This window comes from Augochlora pura, chromosome 4 (assembly GCF_028453695.1).
Source record: "Augochlora pura isolate Apur16 chromosome 4, APUR_v2.2.1, whole genome shotgun sequence".
Lineage (NCBI taxonomy): Eukaryota > Metazoa > Arthropoda > Insecta > Hymenoptera > Halictidae > Augochlora > Augochlora pura.
In genome coordinates this window covers 17,486,113-17,503,171 of record NC_135775.1, presented here as the reverse complement: position 1 = coordinate 17,503,171, position 17,059 = coordinate 17,486,113, and the positions used below count along the sequence as shown (strand labels likewise).

Here is a 17,059-nt window from a genome sequence, read left to right as displayed (position 1 = left end):
CTGCAGTTGATACCGCGATAACGCCGTGCAACGAAATATCGTAGATATAGCGATTAGTCGTACTAATTAAGGAGACGCGAGCGTTCAGATAACGGAACTGTTACTCGATTAGACGGCAATATTAAATCGTTGCGGATTTGGATGATATATAGCGATCGTCTTAGATCAATCTATTGTCTCTGCATATGTATCTTATTACGTTATAAACTATAACGTAATTATTGGGAAATAGTAATGATAATAATCAATCGGATTTTCTATGGTATACTATATTATATAAAAATTAGATTTAATATCAGGATTATTATTTGTTGTTCGACTGTGTATTTAGTGTACAAATGCAAAGCGGTCGATATCAAACGAAGAAAGTTGTATCATTTTTTAATAGTGGCTTGAAGAATAAGTAGCTATTGTAGTATGTCTGATCATAGCTTGATATTTCTACTTGAAATGAACAGCGATACTGGTACGAGAATATCTATTTCCTATTTGTCTTACCACTTCTTAAACGAAACTTAAATTACTATAAAATGTTAATAATGTTTAAATTCTAAATCTATATGCAAAATTTCCATTATTGTAGACTATTTAAATTTGTTTTATCTATGAATACTTTCAGCAGCGAAGGTAAGGTACAAGTACTATCAATTTTTGTTACTAAACACATGCATTTTATAAAACATACTTCACAAACGCGCAAAATTCCGCAGTCTAATAATATCGTACAAAGAAAATAATTTCCATGTGCAAATGTTTATAATGAATTCGCATAAATATGTCACTTTACTTTATATCTAAAAATACTTGTTGTTAGTATTATCGTTACTCTGACTCAAATAACAATTGTTTAAACAACTTTCATTTGATTAAACCATCACTCTGCATGCCATACCAATTTTTTAAACAACCCTCTATTACTCACTCACTTAAATAATTCTAATAGACTAATTAGTTCGAGTGTATTACACGAGTTGAATAAAGTTACAAGAGTCTGTGCCGGTTGTAAACTAATCGCGAGCGTTCGCCTGGCAAAGGAGCCGATTTCAGGAAACGGGGACAATAACCCGTTCCTTTTTGGCTTCTAGCGACTTCTCATACACAATATTAAACATTTTCACGGTGGGATCGCGTCGTTCTGCCGGAACCGACTGGTTCGGTTCACAATAAAACAGAAGCACAGCGGGGGTAGGAGAGCAGAGAGAGAGAGAGAGAAAAGAGAATCGGGGATGGGGCGCGGCGACCGAGCGGATTCCGGCTTTTAGGGCACGACTTTTCCGACTTATTGGCACTGCCTGAATAAATTTAATTCTGCCATTCTCGACGGTCCTCGCTTTTCTATTCTTGCCCTGCTTCGCTAAGAATTTCATCTTTCCGCCCTTTTCGATACCCGTTCTCAACCGAAGACAATACGCTTGAAATGACGGAAACGCGTGCTTTTCTATGACCCGCGGCTAATTGCTGCGATCGTTCTCACCTGTGTCCTGTTTATTCAAATTGCTCACCATCGTCACTTCCTTTATACACCCCCCACCCCTCTTTCTCCTTCAACCATCGTTTTCGCAATGCTTTTAGCTCTGTCTTGATTTTTCTGTCTCTCTCGATACCTCTTCTTTGCTTTCTATTTCTCTCTTTCTAGCTTTCTCTTTCTCTTGTTTCCTCTCATTTGGTTTCTCTTGCTGCCTCTTCTTCGTTTTCTCTTTCTCTTTTTCTAGCTCCCTTTCCTTCAACTTCTCTTTCCCTCTTTCCAGCTTATCCTCTCTTTTTCTCTCTTTCTCTTGCTTTCCCCTTGTCTCTCTCCCCCTCTCTTGCTTCCTCTCCTTTTCTCTTTCTCTTTTTCTAGCTTCATTTCATTCGTTTTCTCTTTGTCTCTCTTCCTCTCTCTCTCACTCACTTGCTTCCACTTCTTCGTTTTCTCTTTCTCTCTTCCCAACTTCCTCTCTTTCCAGCTTTCTCTCTTTCTTTCTCTCTTTCCTTTCTTGTCTCCGTCTTGCTTTCACACTTTCTCTCTCTTCCTCTTACACACTCGCACGCACGCGCGCAGAATTTTTCTCTGTTACATGTACGCCTTTTTTTCTTGTCGAATTCCTAACAAACAACCATGAATACGAGACGACTTTAATATAAGCACTGAAAGACATATTCCTTCTACATGAATGAGTACTTGAACGTCTGTTTGTATATTCAGACGCGATCATTCGTGAAGCTCGCCCGCCGGCAGATATTAAAAAAGGTGGATGTTTTTAATATCCTTTATGCGATTTATTAAAATTCCGTTGATAGTTATCGATGCTGCGGAACCCGTCGATGTCTGTCGAATTTTCATGCGTTCTCGCTGTTCGAGTCTCAATAGTGTAATCGGTCCCCTTTTATACGTGTTCAAACGGAAATAATCCAACTACAATGAGTCGTCGGTATGCGCGCGTCGCGAAATGTACTTAACACGTTTGCAGCCCGCTAAAGCTTTGTCGCTAAACTGCGATTGTTATGCAAATGTTAATTTTGTGTTTGAACATTTAAGGTCGGTATAAATGACCGAAGAAGCTTTACAGTAGGTCGAGAATTGTTGTTGTGGATATCTTTAGCCTTGTTAAACATATGTTCCCATAAATTAAAGTGAACGAAGCTGTAATAAAATTTAATTTTCTTTTTTGATCGATATTCTAACGAATATTATAATTTTAATAAAACTTGTAACATTTGTAAATATGATATCAATTTTCAATTTCTTTGCGTGGTATTATAATTATAATTGTACCACATTGTAAAATGAACCAATAAATGTTCTCATTTCTAAATTTTACTTCTAAAATTTACGAACCCAAAGCAGGAGTATTGTTAACGTAAAGATATCTTGTAATGTCTTTTAACATCAAAATTATTCTAAACATTGTATTAAATCGTAAATAAGATAATTCTAGTTTCGAGATGAATACGTAATTGTTAACTAAATTTTGAAAATTAAACGAGCTACATTTATCAGTATGATAAGTGTTTCTGCGTTACTTGAAAAATCTTGAATGATTTTGTAATTAGTGGAATTAATTGAACAGAATTAATAAATACAGTCATCAAGTCACAAAGTCGCCCTTAAATTTTCAGTAATTGAAAAAGAAGAAACCTGGCAATATTTTCTGTGGAGAAAAACGAATTTTATAGAAACAGTCATTAATTAATACCGGGTAGTTATTAATTATTATTTAATAATGATTTAATATCGATTATTATATTACATGCGCTGGTAAATATCGAGTTGCTTCCAATTTACGTCCAACGACACCATCATCTACGATGTTGGTCTATTGTTACATATACTTAGTCATTGTAACTAAAACTCCTCCAAATAATAGGTAACAATATATGAGACAATACTTTTAATAAAAAGTGTTCTTCTACGGTAAAATAAAAATGAAGAGATATAAAATGTAATATAAAAATTGGATTATTAACACATACAGAAAACTCGGCAGGATAAATTTTCTAATTACAAAGATATTGTTAACAATTCTTCTTTCTACTGTGACTTCCACAAGTTTCTATTGATTATTTTTTTTAAATCCTACAAGTTACCGAAATACACAAAATACATGTTATAAATTTTCTATGCAGGCTTAGATAAAAAAATTATAAACAAGAGTTCCTAATACTCTTTAAGAAATAATAATAAATTAAGAAAGAAGTATTTCTGTCAAGTAGACTAGCCTTTTATAACCTAAACAAAATTCGCCAAATTTAGTCCAATTTGCAAAAATTTATTGCGTTATAAACCGCGTCCGGATACAACAGTGCCGTGTAACAATAACCCGAAATTCTTCTAACGCATTTTCAGTCATCTATTCGACCGCTTCGTTTCTTCGTAAATGCATAAAAACCGGCAGTCTACTCATGTGCGCCGCGAGTCCGAATAAATCTCCAGGTTGGCGACTTAACGCGGGATTAAAGAGAGAAAGGGTGGAGAAAAAGTAGTAGATTTGTCGGACCGAAAAGCAACCAATAGATGGAAAATATAGACTCGTCCCCAAACGTATCGCTGGCAGTTTGCACGTGCACATGTTCCATAGCACAAGTGCAGCGAGGGTTGTGTGTGTGTGTGTACACGCGTGTGGTCGCGCGCGCGCGCGCTCGTGTGGTCGTCTGCACACGGACAAAGGGGTGCGTGATATACGAAGTGCTCACACGGCTTAACACGGTCGGCCACGGTAGTGGGTTTCGCGAAAGGAAAGGAAAGGAAGGCAGAGATGCCGCGTTATAAATAAAGCGCCACCACCTGCTACACACTGATAAACCCGAAAGGCTAGCCATGCGCGAAACAAAGGTTAACTTTGACGCACGCGCTACCCATATACAAGAGTATAGAGGTGGAGGCAGCAAGCGTGATGGAGCAGCCGAGAAAGAGGACACCCTGATACCGGATGTATCTTTCGATATGTATTATAGGCGCTTTCGTTCGACGCCATTAAAGCACTTCCTGACGTTCTAGTCTATCGTGTTCGCCGCGTCCGGGTCCTGGAATCGTTCGCTTGTAAAAATTCTGATGTATGCCGCAGGGCTGGCGTTTTAATTCGTTTCTTATCACGGCGCGTTGCCTGTGCGGTAGATGAACCGGTTGTCACCCCGTTATGGATTTATATGAATTTTAACGCAAAAATCTTCTATCACTTGTGCAACTTTTAATAGATAACATTAGATTTACGGAGCATTTAATCAAAGTTTTGCTGAGTGTTAATGTAATATTTGCCTCAAATAATAATAATTAACTCGTAAATTACAATCTAAATATTTGTAAGCTGGAAAATTAGTGACACGCGATTTTTACAGATATACAATTTACCAAATTAATTTTACGATTACTATAGTAAAAGTCGAGGAGCGATTATACATATAGAAAACATAGAGTATAGGAAATAATTTGTATTCAAAATTATTAGAAGATGTCCTTTAATCCTTTTGGTAAAATTAGTATTAAATAGAAATTATTAAAAGGTGTCTTTCGACGCCTTCAGCTTTGATATTTAGCTTGCATTAAGGTAATAAGTATCGAATATTTCACTAATGTTTGCAAAATTATATGTAACGAACAATTGAACAATTTCTCAAACACGATTGAGTAGGTTAGGATCACAGTGTCCTGAATCATGTTTTTATTGTGAGAAGAGAGTTAATATTTACTAATACGTGTAGTTTACTAAGCAAATTTAGTCTTAAGATAATTTAGAATTAAAATAATTAATAATAACTGTAACATTTATATCACTTATCTTTTTGAGTTATGTTACATTATAATAATATTATTATATCATATTATATATTTTATTACCAAATCATGTTCCCCCGGACTATGTGTGTTGCCCATTAGTGCTCTATTATTGCTAACTAACATGTGCATTATGAAATTATCAAATTCATTGTTAAATATAAATGTATAAATATATAAATTATAAGTTTAAATATTACTGATAGTAATATTTATTTCTGTTGCCTCTTTATCATTTGTGCAACATTTGTGCAAAGACGTAAGCCAAAATTTTGGAACATGTGATTCACGTCACTACAATCGCAACCATTTTTCATACATATAGGCATTTCTCTAAATTGTTTTGATCGTTTCATGCGATAGACTCTGATATAAACAATTGTCAGCCAAAAGAATCGCTATAGATCGCAGAATCCGATGAAACTCACGGAACTGTGAGTTAAAATAGAAGCAGATACGGGCTTTCAAAAGTTAAATTGCTGAAATATGAACTGGCGGGGATTGGTCATTTAAGTGCTAATACCGATAGAAATATTGATCCTGTATGAGTTATAACAACGGTCTCACTATACGCTGACGGCGAATCCAATTTTTTGATCCTCGGGTATCGGTATCAGCGAGTGACAACGATTTTTCGTTCATTGTTCACACTGTTACCTCACCGAAATGCTAATAGTTTCGGATTACAAAAATATTGACAGGTATATACACTGCGATTATCAATTGACCTGCGTCATCAATCGTTGTCAGTAACCATAAGGACTATCGTAATTTCATACTGTCGATGACAAAATAAAAAGTAGCAAAAATGGGAACTACTTTAAGAAACACAATATGTGAACGATTTTTACAAACAACAAAAAGAGGGATTCGAATAATTTTATTTTAAATCAATATTTCAATATTTCATAAGTTGTGCATCTAAAACATTAACTACATAGTTGAAAATTTATTTACTAGTCATCGTTTGAAGAGGATCATTTAATGTTGTTCATAACACCGTTCGTTATTTTATAGAAACGGATCCATAAATAAAGATATATCGATTTTAAACTCCCAATGTTATGCATTATTTGTAAAAATGTAATGCTGAAATTTAAAATTAAAAAAAAGGATGTTCACGTAATAATTTCATCTTATTAAACTAATTTGAGACAGAACGAAATTGCGCATGGCTCTTATGTGCTGCAATCGATGCAGACAACTTGTAGTTTGTATAAAGACCAGCAGGAAGTTAATTTTAGTTTTCTTTAAATTTTGTATAATAATTTACTAGGGTTAGATCATGTACTAACCTTGCTTCCATTGTTTTTAGTAGAGAAGTGTTTCTTCTATTTCCATTTGTGAAATTTGTATTTTACAAATAGGACTCGTAACAGTTTAAAAAATAATAATGCACAAATAATTCGCAATAGATTACAACATTGTTGCAATATTAACAAAAGCTAATGATAAACAAAATAACAATGAATGTTCGAATTCTTGAATAAGTAGCTGAAACAAATGGATGTTCAGCATAATCTTCATTGATGTTAGTAAGTTTACACATAATTTTTAAAAATTAGAATTAAAGCAGAAATTTTATCGTCAATTAAAAAATTATTTATTGTAATGAGAAAACAAAAATACTATTCACCTTATTAATCTGTACGTTTTTTTGCATTTTAAAAGTGCCATAAATGGATAAAGATTCGTAGTCTATTAATAAGATTAGATATCATCGAAATATGTAGTAATATATTATAAAGTACTAATGTACAATACAATACAATACAATACAATACAATACAATACAATACAATACAATACAATACAATACAATACAATACAATACAATACAATACAATATAATATAATATAATATAATATAATATAATATAATATAATAATAGTGTTAATAGCAAAATAGTAAAATGGCACGCTCCGTTCTCTCTAAGTGCATTATTAGCCCCGAATTCTGCAGATAGATGTTTCGCGAGGATTACGATAATCGGAAGTATTATTTTCCGCAAACAATACGTTTGCTGAAAAGTCCGTACGAATTTACTAGCGTGGATAATATTCGTTCGCGAACAACTATGAAACAGAAATGGCCTAAACTGTATGATGCAGCGGTGATATGGCTAAGTAATGCCATTTTCCACTCGAATGTACGAGTTAATGCACAGACAGTGCACCCGATGCACATGACTGCTTGATTTTCCGATAAACGCGCACTTGATGGATACAACGCGTTTGACTGGAAAACGTTATAAATCGAAAGTTCCCACTTGCCACGCTATTCCGACATCGAACACAGATCCAGGTACGTCCTATACCGTGAACGCATTCCAACTATGTAATGGAATAACGGCCACGAAATAATCACCTGTGGAGCATCGCATCGTTTAGTAGCAGCCTCTATCTTGTAATTCCTTCGAATTTAATTTACTTCAATTCCTCAGAAAAAGTTTTACTACTTATTATTATTATTGTTACTAGACTTTGGATCTTTGGACGACTTTAATGACGATTTTAACAGTCAAAGCGGAAGACAATTTTAACGTTAAAGCTACCAAGCACTAAAATTAGCTTCCGTGTATTGCTCGCTGACGATGATAAGATTGTATACAGGGTGTATTAAAATTATTGTAACTCCAGGAAATGTGGGGTTCCTGAGGTTATTTGGAGTAACTTTTTCCTTGGCGAAAATGCAATCCGCGGCTTTGTTTACGGGTTATTAACAAGAAACAGTAGCCAATGGGAGGCGAGCGCGCGAATTCTCAACGTGCTGCTACGTGGTCGAGTCAGCGATCTGCAACAATTTCGCTCCGGGGTGCGACTGAAGGAAGGGGCTACGCTCAAACTCTGAGTCGCGTTCGACATCATGGAAAAGGATCGAATTTACTGAATTTTTTATTAATTTGAAAAATCAGCGCCACTTATTGCCAAAATCATGGAAAACCAATCAGCGGGTATTAGAAATGCGTGAGAGGGGCAGCAGTTTACCTCGAGAGACAACATTTTTTGAACGTTAGAGTTGGAACAGAATTCGAAGACCTCAGAACTCCAAAGGAAAGGTGTAAATAGTACGAAGCTAAATATATAAGCTTTTTCCCCACTAAATTCCACTCCTCCATTTAATACAGTCCACACATATAACGTCACAATTCGTCGCGATTACTGACGACGCCGTGACGCCCCCACAGCGTTCATCGGGGTCGGTCGAAAAACTATAACGGGCAAATTCGAGAGTCATCTGGGACGTGTTGCGCAGAGGTAGCAAGAACAAGTATGTCGGCAGGTAGGCGAGAAGAAGTTCGCAAAAGGGGGCGAGGCTGGAACCGTGAATTTCTTATCGAGTGTAGGAGAAACAAATTCAGTTTCGTCCGCGGCATCGTTTCCTGCGCTAGTCGATTACATTGGCTACGAGCATTCAAGAGCACGGGTAGCTGCAGCATGGATCGTGGTTTGGATGCAGCATGGCACACATAATCATATTGGCATTCTATTAGGCAGCGTCTTCTCCTTGGCAGCTTCTGCTTCCTCCCTTCCGCCTAACACTCACTCTTTCTCTCTCTCTGCTTCTCTCTCTCTCTCTCTTTCTCTCTCTCCCTCTCTCTCTCTTTCTCTCTCTCCCCCTACGATCCCCTTTCCGAGCCTGTATACCAGACTACCGTGCAACCCTCTGTGCACACGTCAATCGATAGTACAACGTGATTATAATATCTCGCTCATCCAACGAAAGACTCGAACCCTCCTGAGGTCTCACGACTTTGTCACGCGAAGACGGCGGCACTGCCAAATTTTTCTCCGCGGAGAATGGAACGTCGCAGAAATTGGCCGATTTTATACTCGTACCTTGCTGCCAAAGAGAAAGAGTTTCTTTTTTAGCGACATATTAGGTTATCTCATTGGTTCTTCTTCTTTTTTGATGCGAAATCAATAGACGATATTTGTTGTTTAAGGTTGATTTATTGTGTTATATTCCGCGTAGTGTTAAGCGGAAAGTATTTATGGGAAACATTAATAAAACATTTCAATTTGTTGATGAAATTATGAATAAAATTGTTAACGGTTCACTGTGACGTAAGGAGCTACTTATATGGTGATTACATTAGATCGTTGTACATTATAGTATAACTTGTATGACTTGTATAGTCATGTATAGTATAAATTGTACGTGGTCTGCGTTATATTTGCAATACGTTAAATTTATTTGGAGAATCTGTTTGTTAGGTTTAAGGAGTTATACCAGTTTTAGTACGACTTTTTAAATCGAAAATTGCTAGTACTGACAAGACTTAATTGAATAGCATTTATTTAATAAATCTTTATGTTATGGTAACAATTGTATATGGCGTGTAGTTATTACCAAATCGTTCAACATTATTTTATTAGAAGTATGTCATAGAGCACTACATATATTTTAAAGATTTCTTGACTGAGATATTTATACACATACAAACAAGTTTTAGAATAATCTTGTAAATGAATAATTTATTTTCTAATTTTAATTAGAATGTTCTCTTATCAGCCAACGCAACTTGTTCACTTTTACGTTGTGCCAGGCACGTTTTGTTTGAATATAATGTTTCCACGTTAGTCATCTGTTCAGAATCGCGCCGAAGTATTTAATTAATTCCTTGTATGGAATTATTACGTCATTTAATTCCACCGGGTAACACGTATTTTTGCATTGTCTGTACCTTTGAAATCAATTGCATCTCCGATCCTTAGAGATATTATTCAATTCTGTTTATAATTCACTTCAATGAATTTATTCATTAATATCGCATCGCGCACGGTTTGTGCGCTATTCTCTAGATGACAATGCAAATGAAAAGGGAGCCTCTCCTCTCCTAATACTTGTGCATTGTACAGGAGTCAGCTCTTGTCAAGAGATTAGCGAAAGATTCATGTTCAACGCGCGAACACATGCGCGACTTACAGTCATTTAGAAGTTCCGGTTCGTAAGGATGACAACAATAAAACAATTTCGATCTCAGTGTTCTCGAAAATGACATTTTACGATGCAATGTCTTTTCCATACAATTGCCTGTTGTTGCATTCGTGAATGAACATTCGCCGACGAGTTGTTAATACACTTATTGTAGAAGAAGCAGGTTATTAAATTAATTAGATACATTATAACGACGTGATTTTTAAGCACTTTGAAATTTCGGCTGCACTTTAGCCAAAATAATTTTACGTTTAACTATTTTCATAATAGGTAACTGTTTTAGTTTCACAGCTTTTCATTGAAGAAACATGTTTGCAATTTTAAACAAATACATAGTTATGTACCTAGTCTTTTATTATTAATTAACCGCTTTCTGTATTGTAGCAATGTGAGTTTGTCGTTCATGTAATGTTTATAATAACCAAGTATAAGACGAGAACAATAAAATTGAAACTAATGTATTCATAATTTTGTTGCAATGAAGTTACTAGACTTTTAATTTAAAGATAAATTTCATTTGTTTCTAAGTTCAAGGGTAAGGTGCATTATTATCTATATATTTTATCAACACGACTTGCATAAACTACAGTAAATTCTCTTCAATTATCCCACAACTTGTAATCAAAAATAGTTTAGGTTATTCGAACCTTGTGGTTCGTTTTTTAGTTATTGATAATCAACGATTATAAAAAGGAGCCTTTATTAATTGTATCTCCTTTTACCGAATTGTCCATTTTTTTTTTGCAAGCTGAGGGACACTTGGAGAAAATTTACTTTTCACAAATTTTATGTTTGAACATTGAAGATGTAGTAGAAATAAACAAATGTAAATTTTAGAAGCACAAGTTCTTGTCAATTGAAGATACTGCAAATAAGCAACGATAATGATTATTAACCCGTGCCGAAGATAAGCGCACGAAATAAATTTGTAATTATATTTTAATATTAATTAAAAATAAATGATCATCTTAACATCCACACTAAAATGAAGATTCAACATAACCTTCAAAAATGTATTTCTCTTTAAAGTCATTGTACTTAGATATCTTTTGAATAACTTTTTAATGTTTTAACTAGTGTTTCAATGCTTTAAAAATTATATTTTATGCTACTAACATTGTTACATTATTATTGCAGTATTATGATTTTACATCTCAGCAAACGGAAAATTAAAGTCATAGATTAACTCGAAAGTGTTACGAATTCAAATGTTTCCAAATCGATTAAAAAATATTATTCAACAACAAATCGACCACTGATTTAACGATTGGAGCATCACCTTTACAATAGTCTCTCAAAAATTGGTGTATGGCCTGGTTTAATTGTTTTCTAAAACAGAAACAGTGAACAAGTTTAATCGTTTAGAACGTGGAGTTCTCGCGAACCTTTCATTACTATTAAATGAACATTAGACCATCCATTCCAAGCTCAATAGAATGATGAAAGAAAGAGCGCATATATCAAAGATTAAAGAGTCGTTGCAAAATGGAGGTTTCAATTTTTAAATCTACGTTAGAATCATTTCAGAAAATGAATTTTCCGATGTATTTACAAACGTTTCATTCCGTAACATTTCTAACAAAGAGAGCACGTCTCCAGTCTGCTACCTGTTACATTCAACAGAAGTATGTTACAGGAAAATAAACGCTGCACCGTGTACGTAGAAACTTGAAGCTTTAAAATGAGGGCAGGCTTGTTGTTGTATGACACGCTTTTACGAAATTATGACAGTTCAAATATTGACAACTTGCCAAAAATCGAAAATACAATGTACGGAAAGCCTTTTATACTGACTCGGATGAAATCTGTTTCGAAGGCGACAAAATAAAATTTGATGGATAAACGAATTGTTCGCGCTTTATTTAGAAATTCCGGGTACTGTTTTAACATAATTTATTTGCACCTTCTATAATTATCGTACAGCACAAACATATGAAATGTTTCACAAAAAAGAATGGAACAGTCACTGTGTTAACACTTTACCGACCGTAAAGATTTATGTCGTTATAGGGTAATTTTAAAGCTATTAATATTTTTATATTTTCATAACATTGGTATTAAACGATACTTATTTGATCTATTTTAATTATTTTATTCTTATTGTATTTATTATATTCATTACGAAAGATATTTAATATTTAAAATATTATATAATAATAATATGGGAACTTATAGTAGTATAATCTAACATTTTTATCCCAATAAAAGATAACAAATTATTAGTTATTATGACAGTCATCAATTATGACAATCACAAGTTATCGATCCGGATAAAAAGCCGATTTAGAGGAAAGTTGCCACAATCGTACCACTTAAAGCAAATTTAATAGCATGTTATTTAAACATTTTTAATTTTTATAAATCAACTTGAATTTCAATTTTTATAAAGGTCGAAAAAGTACAATTTTGGCAATTTTATAATAATTAATTACACGATTTAGAAAGTATACTGCTGAAGGTGAAAAGTGGAATATGGTTTAATTTATATATTTATTTATCAATGAATCCAATACTTATCAAAAATCAAATACATTAAGGACAATAACAAAGTTTAGTGTTTCTTGATACGCTTACGCATACTTCGTGTACCCAAATCGAGCATTTTAAACATTGTATTATATTTCGAAGCGAACTTCTTCGCATTAATTGCAAAACTATTCTTCTTTGTTAATTAATCTTAGCATGATTTGGGAAACTTCGTAACAGTACGATTTAAGCAACTTGCTTTAAAAAACGCGATCATCTAATCTCAGAATAAATTTTAATATGCTTCTAGAATTCTGATAAATATTACACGTAATCTAAGCAAATATTACTATAAAAATAAATACAATTGTACTATCACTAAAATAGATAATGCGTACTTAGAATAGATATGCATTTAAATAGATATTGCTAAAAGTTTATATTAGTTTTAGCTTATTATAGAAATTTGCAGAGACAGTACATAATCTCGATCTCGCGCGTCATAGAATGTTAAAAACTATTATGATTGACTGAGCTTTTAAGATGTCGCTAATTGCCGCCACAATTCAATTTTAAGCGAATTTTAAATGGAGCACGATTTAAGAATCTGATACGAATATTAACCACTACCTTCTACAGGCTACCTATCTGTAAAATGTTAATACGAAATTTTGCACTTAGTGCAAAAGCTAAGCTGCAACAGCGGTCGGTAAAAATGCTTATCGAACCCGTTTCAATTTCGACCCTATTCCGAAAGACAGTGCAGAATGACGGCGCCATTCGAGATCTCTGAACTTCCGAACGCCAGTCATCGCGCAGCTTACGTAAACAAGAAATAATTAATGCATCATTAGCGAGAGAAGCCGGGGCGGCGAGCCGCGCCCGCGAAACGGAGAGATTCCCTGAAAAGCGTTTAACAGATCATACACGGATTTCCCATGCGGAAATTTCTGCAAACACGGCCCGCAAGAGATCAAAAGTTACGCCGATGCCTCTGTCCAGATTCCCCGGCGAAGTATCGAAAGTGGGAAAAGTGCGCGATGAGGGTAACTCGTCTTTTGTGAGTCTGTCAATATTAATCTCGGCGTGCCCCTCTCCCCCGCGCCTGCCGCCCGTTCACCGCCGCACCGAAACCCCCGTAGCCGTTAAAACCGCCACGTATGAAAACCATCGCGCTCGCGGCCGCCTATGTTTTCGCGCGAGATTCCCTTTCAATCGACCGCTTTCAAACGCTCGCGGAAACGCCTTTAATTTCCGCGAGGTGAATCCATCTGAAAATCGTTTACCAAGACCCCGAATTAATTGGAGATCCGCGGGAAGGCAATTAAGTCTGATTGATTTTAAATTAACATTATTCGACGGACGGAGCGTGTACCTCTGTTGTGAAAACCTTCTATTGACTCCGGCAGGTGAGACCTGGCCGCACCGTTTTCGTAGCTCGGCTGGCGTCGACACGTTTCGAATGTGCGGATATTGTAATTGATATGCTTTAGAAATAGAAAAGCGGTCGAGGGTTTCGTTTATTTCCTTTTTGATTTTTATTCGATTGTTTGAGAATGTCTAGTCGTTGTGTAGGAGTTTCGAAAGCACGAGAAAACGATAAAATGACAAATTGTCGAAACAACGTAACGACAATACGACAAATACGAAAAAAGCTACAGCAACAACAATAGCGTATGTAATCAATTCTCTAGAAGTTACAATTTCTTGTACGATAAACTTTTACCCCAATTTCATATTATTTGTTCCAAGGTAGTTGAAATTATGAAAACTATTTCATGGAATACGATGACTAAATTTCTTATTCCAAGTTTAGCAAGAAAATAGTTTTCTTAGTAGACATGTTTTCAATCAGGTGTAAAGTTGCTCATTTTAAATTATAAAATTTTAGTGATCAACTCCATAGTAATTTTCTCTTTTTGCAATATAAATGACAAACATTTCTCAAAGCGCAGAAAAGTTCTAGGTTCTGAAACGATCTGCGAAATTATTGCATAATGCCAAAAAATCAGTCTATGAAATAATAGTGTAAATACTCGACGTATAAATATTATAATACTTTTAAGTTGTAATAAACGCGATTATAATCTCACACAGCCTGGGAAGCGTTCCACGATAGATACCATTACCGCTAGATCACGATAATTGAAACGAACATGACGGAATTTGTGAAACACAATTAATTGAAGGCAAGTATTTCCGAGAAATGAAATTCCGTATTTTGTTATACCCGCGACGCGGCTCGCTCGCAGATTTCGTCGAAGATTTATACAGGCGTAATAGATTATGAAAATGGAATTGCGGACTGTGAATAGATCTCGTGTTCCATTAAATATGGCGGGAAATGGTGGCGAGACAAGGGACGATTATTAACCAGATCATAAATATGGAAAATACCCTTACGGTAGTCCCTGCTTTCTCATTCAGGGTTCGGTCTGACGCGCTGGATGTCCTCGAAAATATAAAAATTTGTCGCATAATTTTTAACACGATCGAGGCAACAGCTGAACGGGGGGAGGAACGGGAAAGAGACTGGGAACGACGCGGAATCGATAATGGTACGGTGCAAGTGAAGCGTATAAAAATTGCATTATCCGTTCCTTGACGAACACCTCGTCGGATTTAATAATTTGTCATCGACGATACGAATTTATAATCTGATTGCGCCTCTCGACGCCAGCAACGACTTTACCAACCGAGAAAACGTGTCCGATCGTTTTTAAAAAGGGTGCCCCGCCCGCTTCTCCGACCGAGTCATTTTTAAATCGCGAGCTTTGCCGGGGGAAAAGGCATTAACAATGAACAGTAAACCAGTCGATTCGTCTGACCAAGTGGAGAAACTTTGTTCCATGTATTATATTAGCTGTGCAAATTGATTCGTGGATCTTCCTTCGCTTGGAGAATTATAGAAATTTTCTATTGTTAATTTCTATTCGTCCGCATGAAAATTCGCCATTTTGTAAACAATCGCCAATGGTCAAGTGACGAAAATTCGTCATTTGTATATTACAGAAAATAATTTATTCTTGTTCTTTTCATTCTAAATAAATTAAATTCTAATTTTACCAAACAGAGATGATTCTAATAAAGACAAATGTTTCACATCATTTTCAAAAAATTCAACTGAAAAATATATGATTTTTAATATGTCACGTTGTTTTTATATAGACTATATCATTTCTACAGATAGTGTCAATATGTTTGTCAATGCCGGTGCAAAAAATTACTAGACGAATATGTGTTAATGATATTCTTACAGATCTTTTATTTATGCCGATTTTTAGCAAATTCGTTGTATAATCATTGAAGGAAAAGTTGAAAAGTTAATTGGGGAAAAGGAATTAAACGTAAGAAGTAGTTTCGAATATAAAGAGAAGTGTGTCATATTAAATACATGTATAAGTTTATACATGTTTTAGTTTTAACAAAGCATTAATTCAAATGAAAGTTCGTGTAGTATCATATACGTTAAATTCTTTGTATAATAAGTAGACTACGGCTTATAAAATAAAAATTGTCTACACTAATTGCATAATATATAACCTACAATGTTTCTCTTTTTCATATAAATTATTTCAAAAAGATTTAAGCTATTACTTCTTTTCGTCACTATTTTTCACCTGCACTATTACGTTCAATACTCATGTTACTTACAAGTAGTTGATTATTTTAATCACTAGCTCTAACAATTTCTAAGATTTTCGATTATTTAAGGTAAAAAAAAAGTTAACCCTCTATGGTTTATCATACCAACAAAAAAAGTTTATTTAACACGAACTCAGAAAATATCAATCTATACGCATGAATTAGCAACGTATTAACAAATTGTGTTGCGTGAAGTGAAAGATGAAAAACGTGGTGCGTAATCCCCTTTTCTTCTCATGAAGCAGAAATCGTCAATTATTAACAGGAAGCATTTTAAAAATAAAATTTGGTTAAAAAACGTAACAAATCGGTACATGACTTCAAACTCATTCCAAGCCAAAGGTGATATAATAGTAACAAACATAAGCGCAGAATAAATCACTAGGTAAAAAGTCAAATAATCCATAACAAAAACGAGCAATCTAAAATCCACTTAGTTATTAATTACTCCCTGGAAACGTAGGATGAGTCGCCTTGACAATAAAAGACACGACGGACAGCAATGATAAGCGAACGATCCTCGCTCGAAGAACAATTAATTATCGGGGACGTGTTATATACAGTGAATTAAAGAGCAACCAATCAGTAAATAGCTCCGGCACCCCGCTGTTGCACGGATAAATGATTCCGCGTGGGTGTCAAAGTGTGTGCGACGAAAAAAAAAGATGGGGGGGGAAAGAACCGAAGGGCCGAAGCTCAGGAAATGGATGTTTAGCATGCAAGAAAAGTAAACGCCACTCATAAAGGACAGGAGG

General features: G+C 34.9%; 1 pseudogene across 5 annotated transcripts in view; it reads right to left on the bottom strand.

The window, feature by feature from the left end:
• Positions 1-17,059, bottom strand: part of LOC144469265 (cytochrome P450 9e2 pseudogene) — a 104,664-nt pseudogene that overhangs the window by 66,339 nt on the left and 21,266 nt on the right. The window contains exon 2 of one of the 5 annotated variants that reach the window (XR_013493949.1): positions 7,601-7,619. The exons of the other annotated variants lie outside the window; for them this stretch is intronic. The product of XR_013493949.1 is annotated as a cytochrome P450 9e2 pseudogene, transcript variant X5 (transcript). Of the gene's footprint in view, positions 1-7,600; positions 7,620-17,059 lie in introns of those variants that run through there. 5 annotated transcript variants of the gene reach the window in all.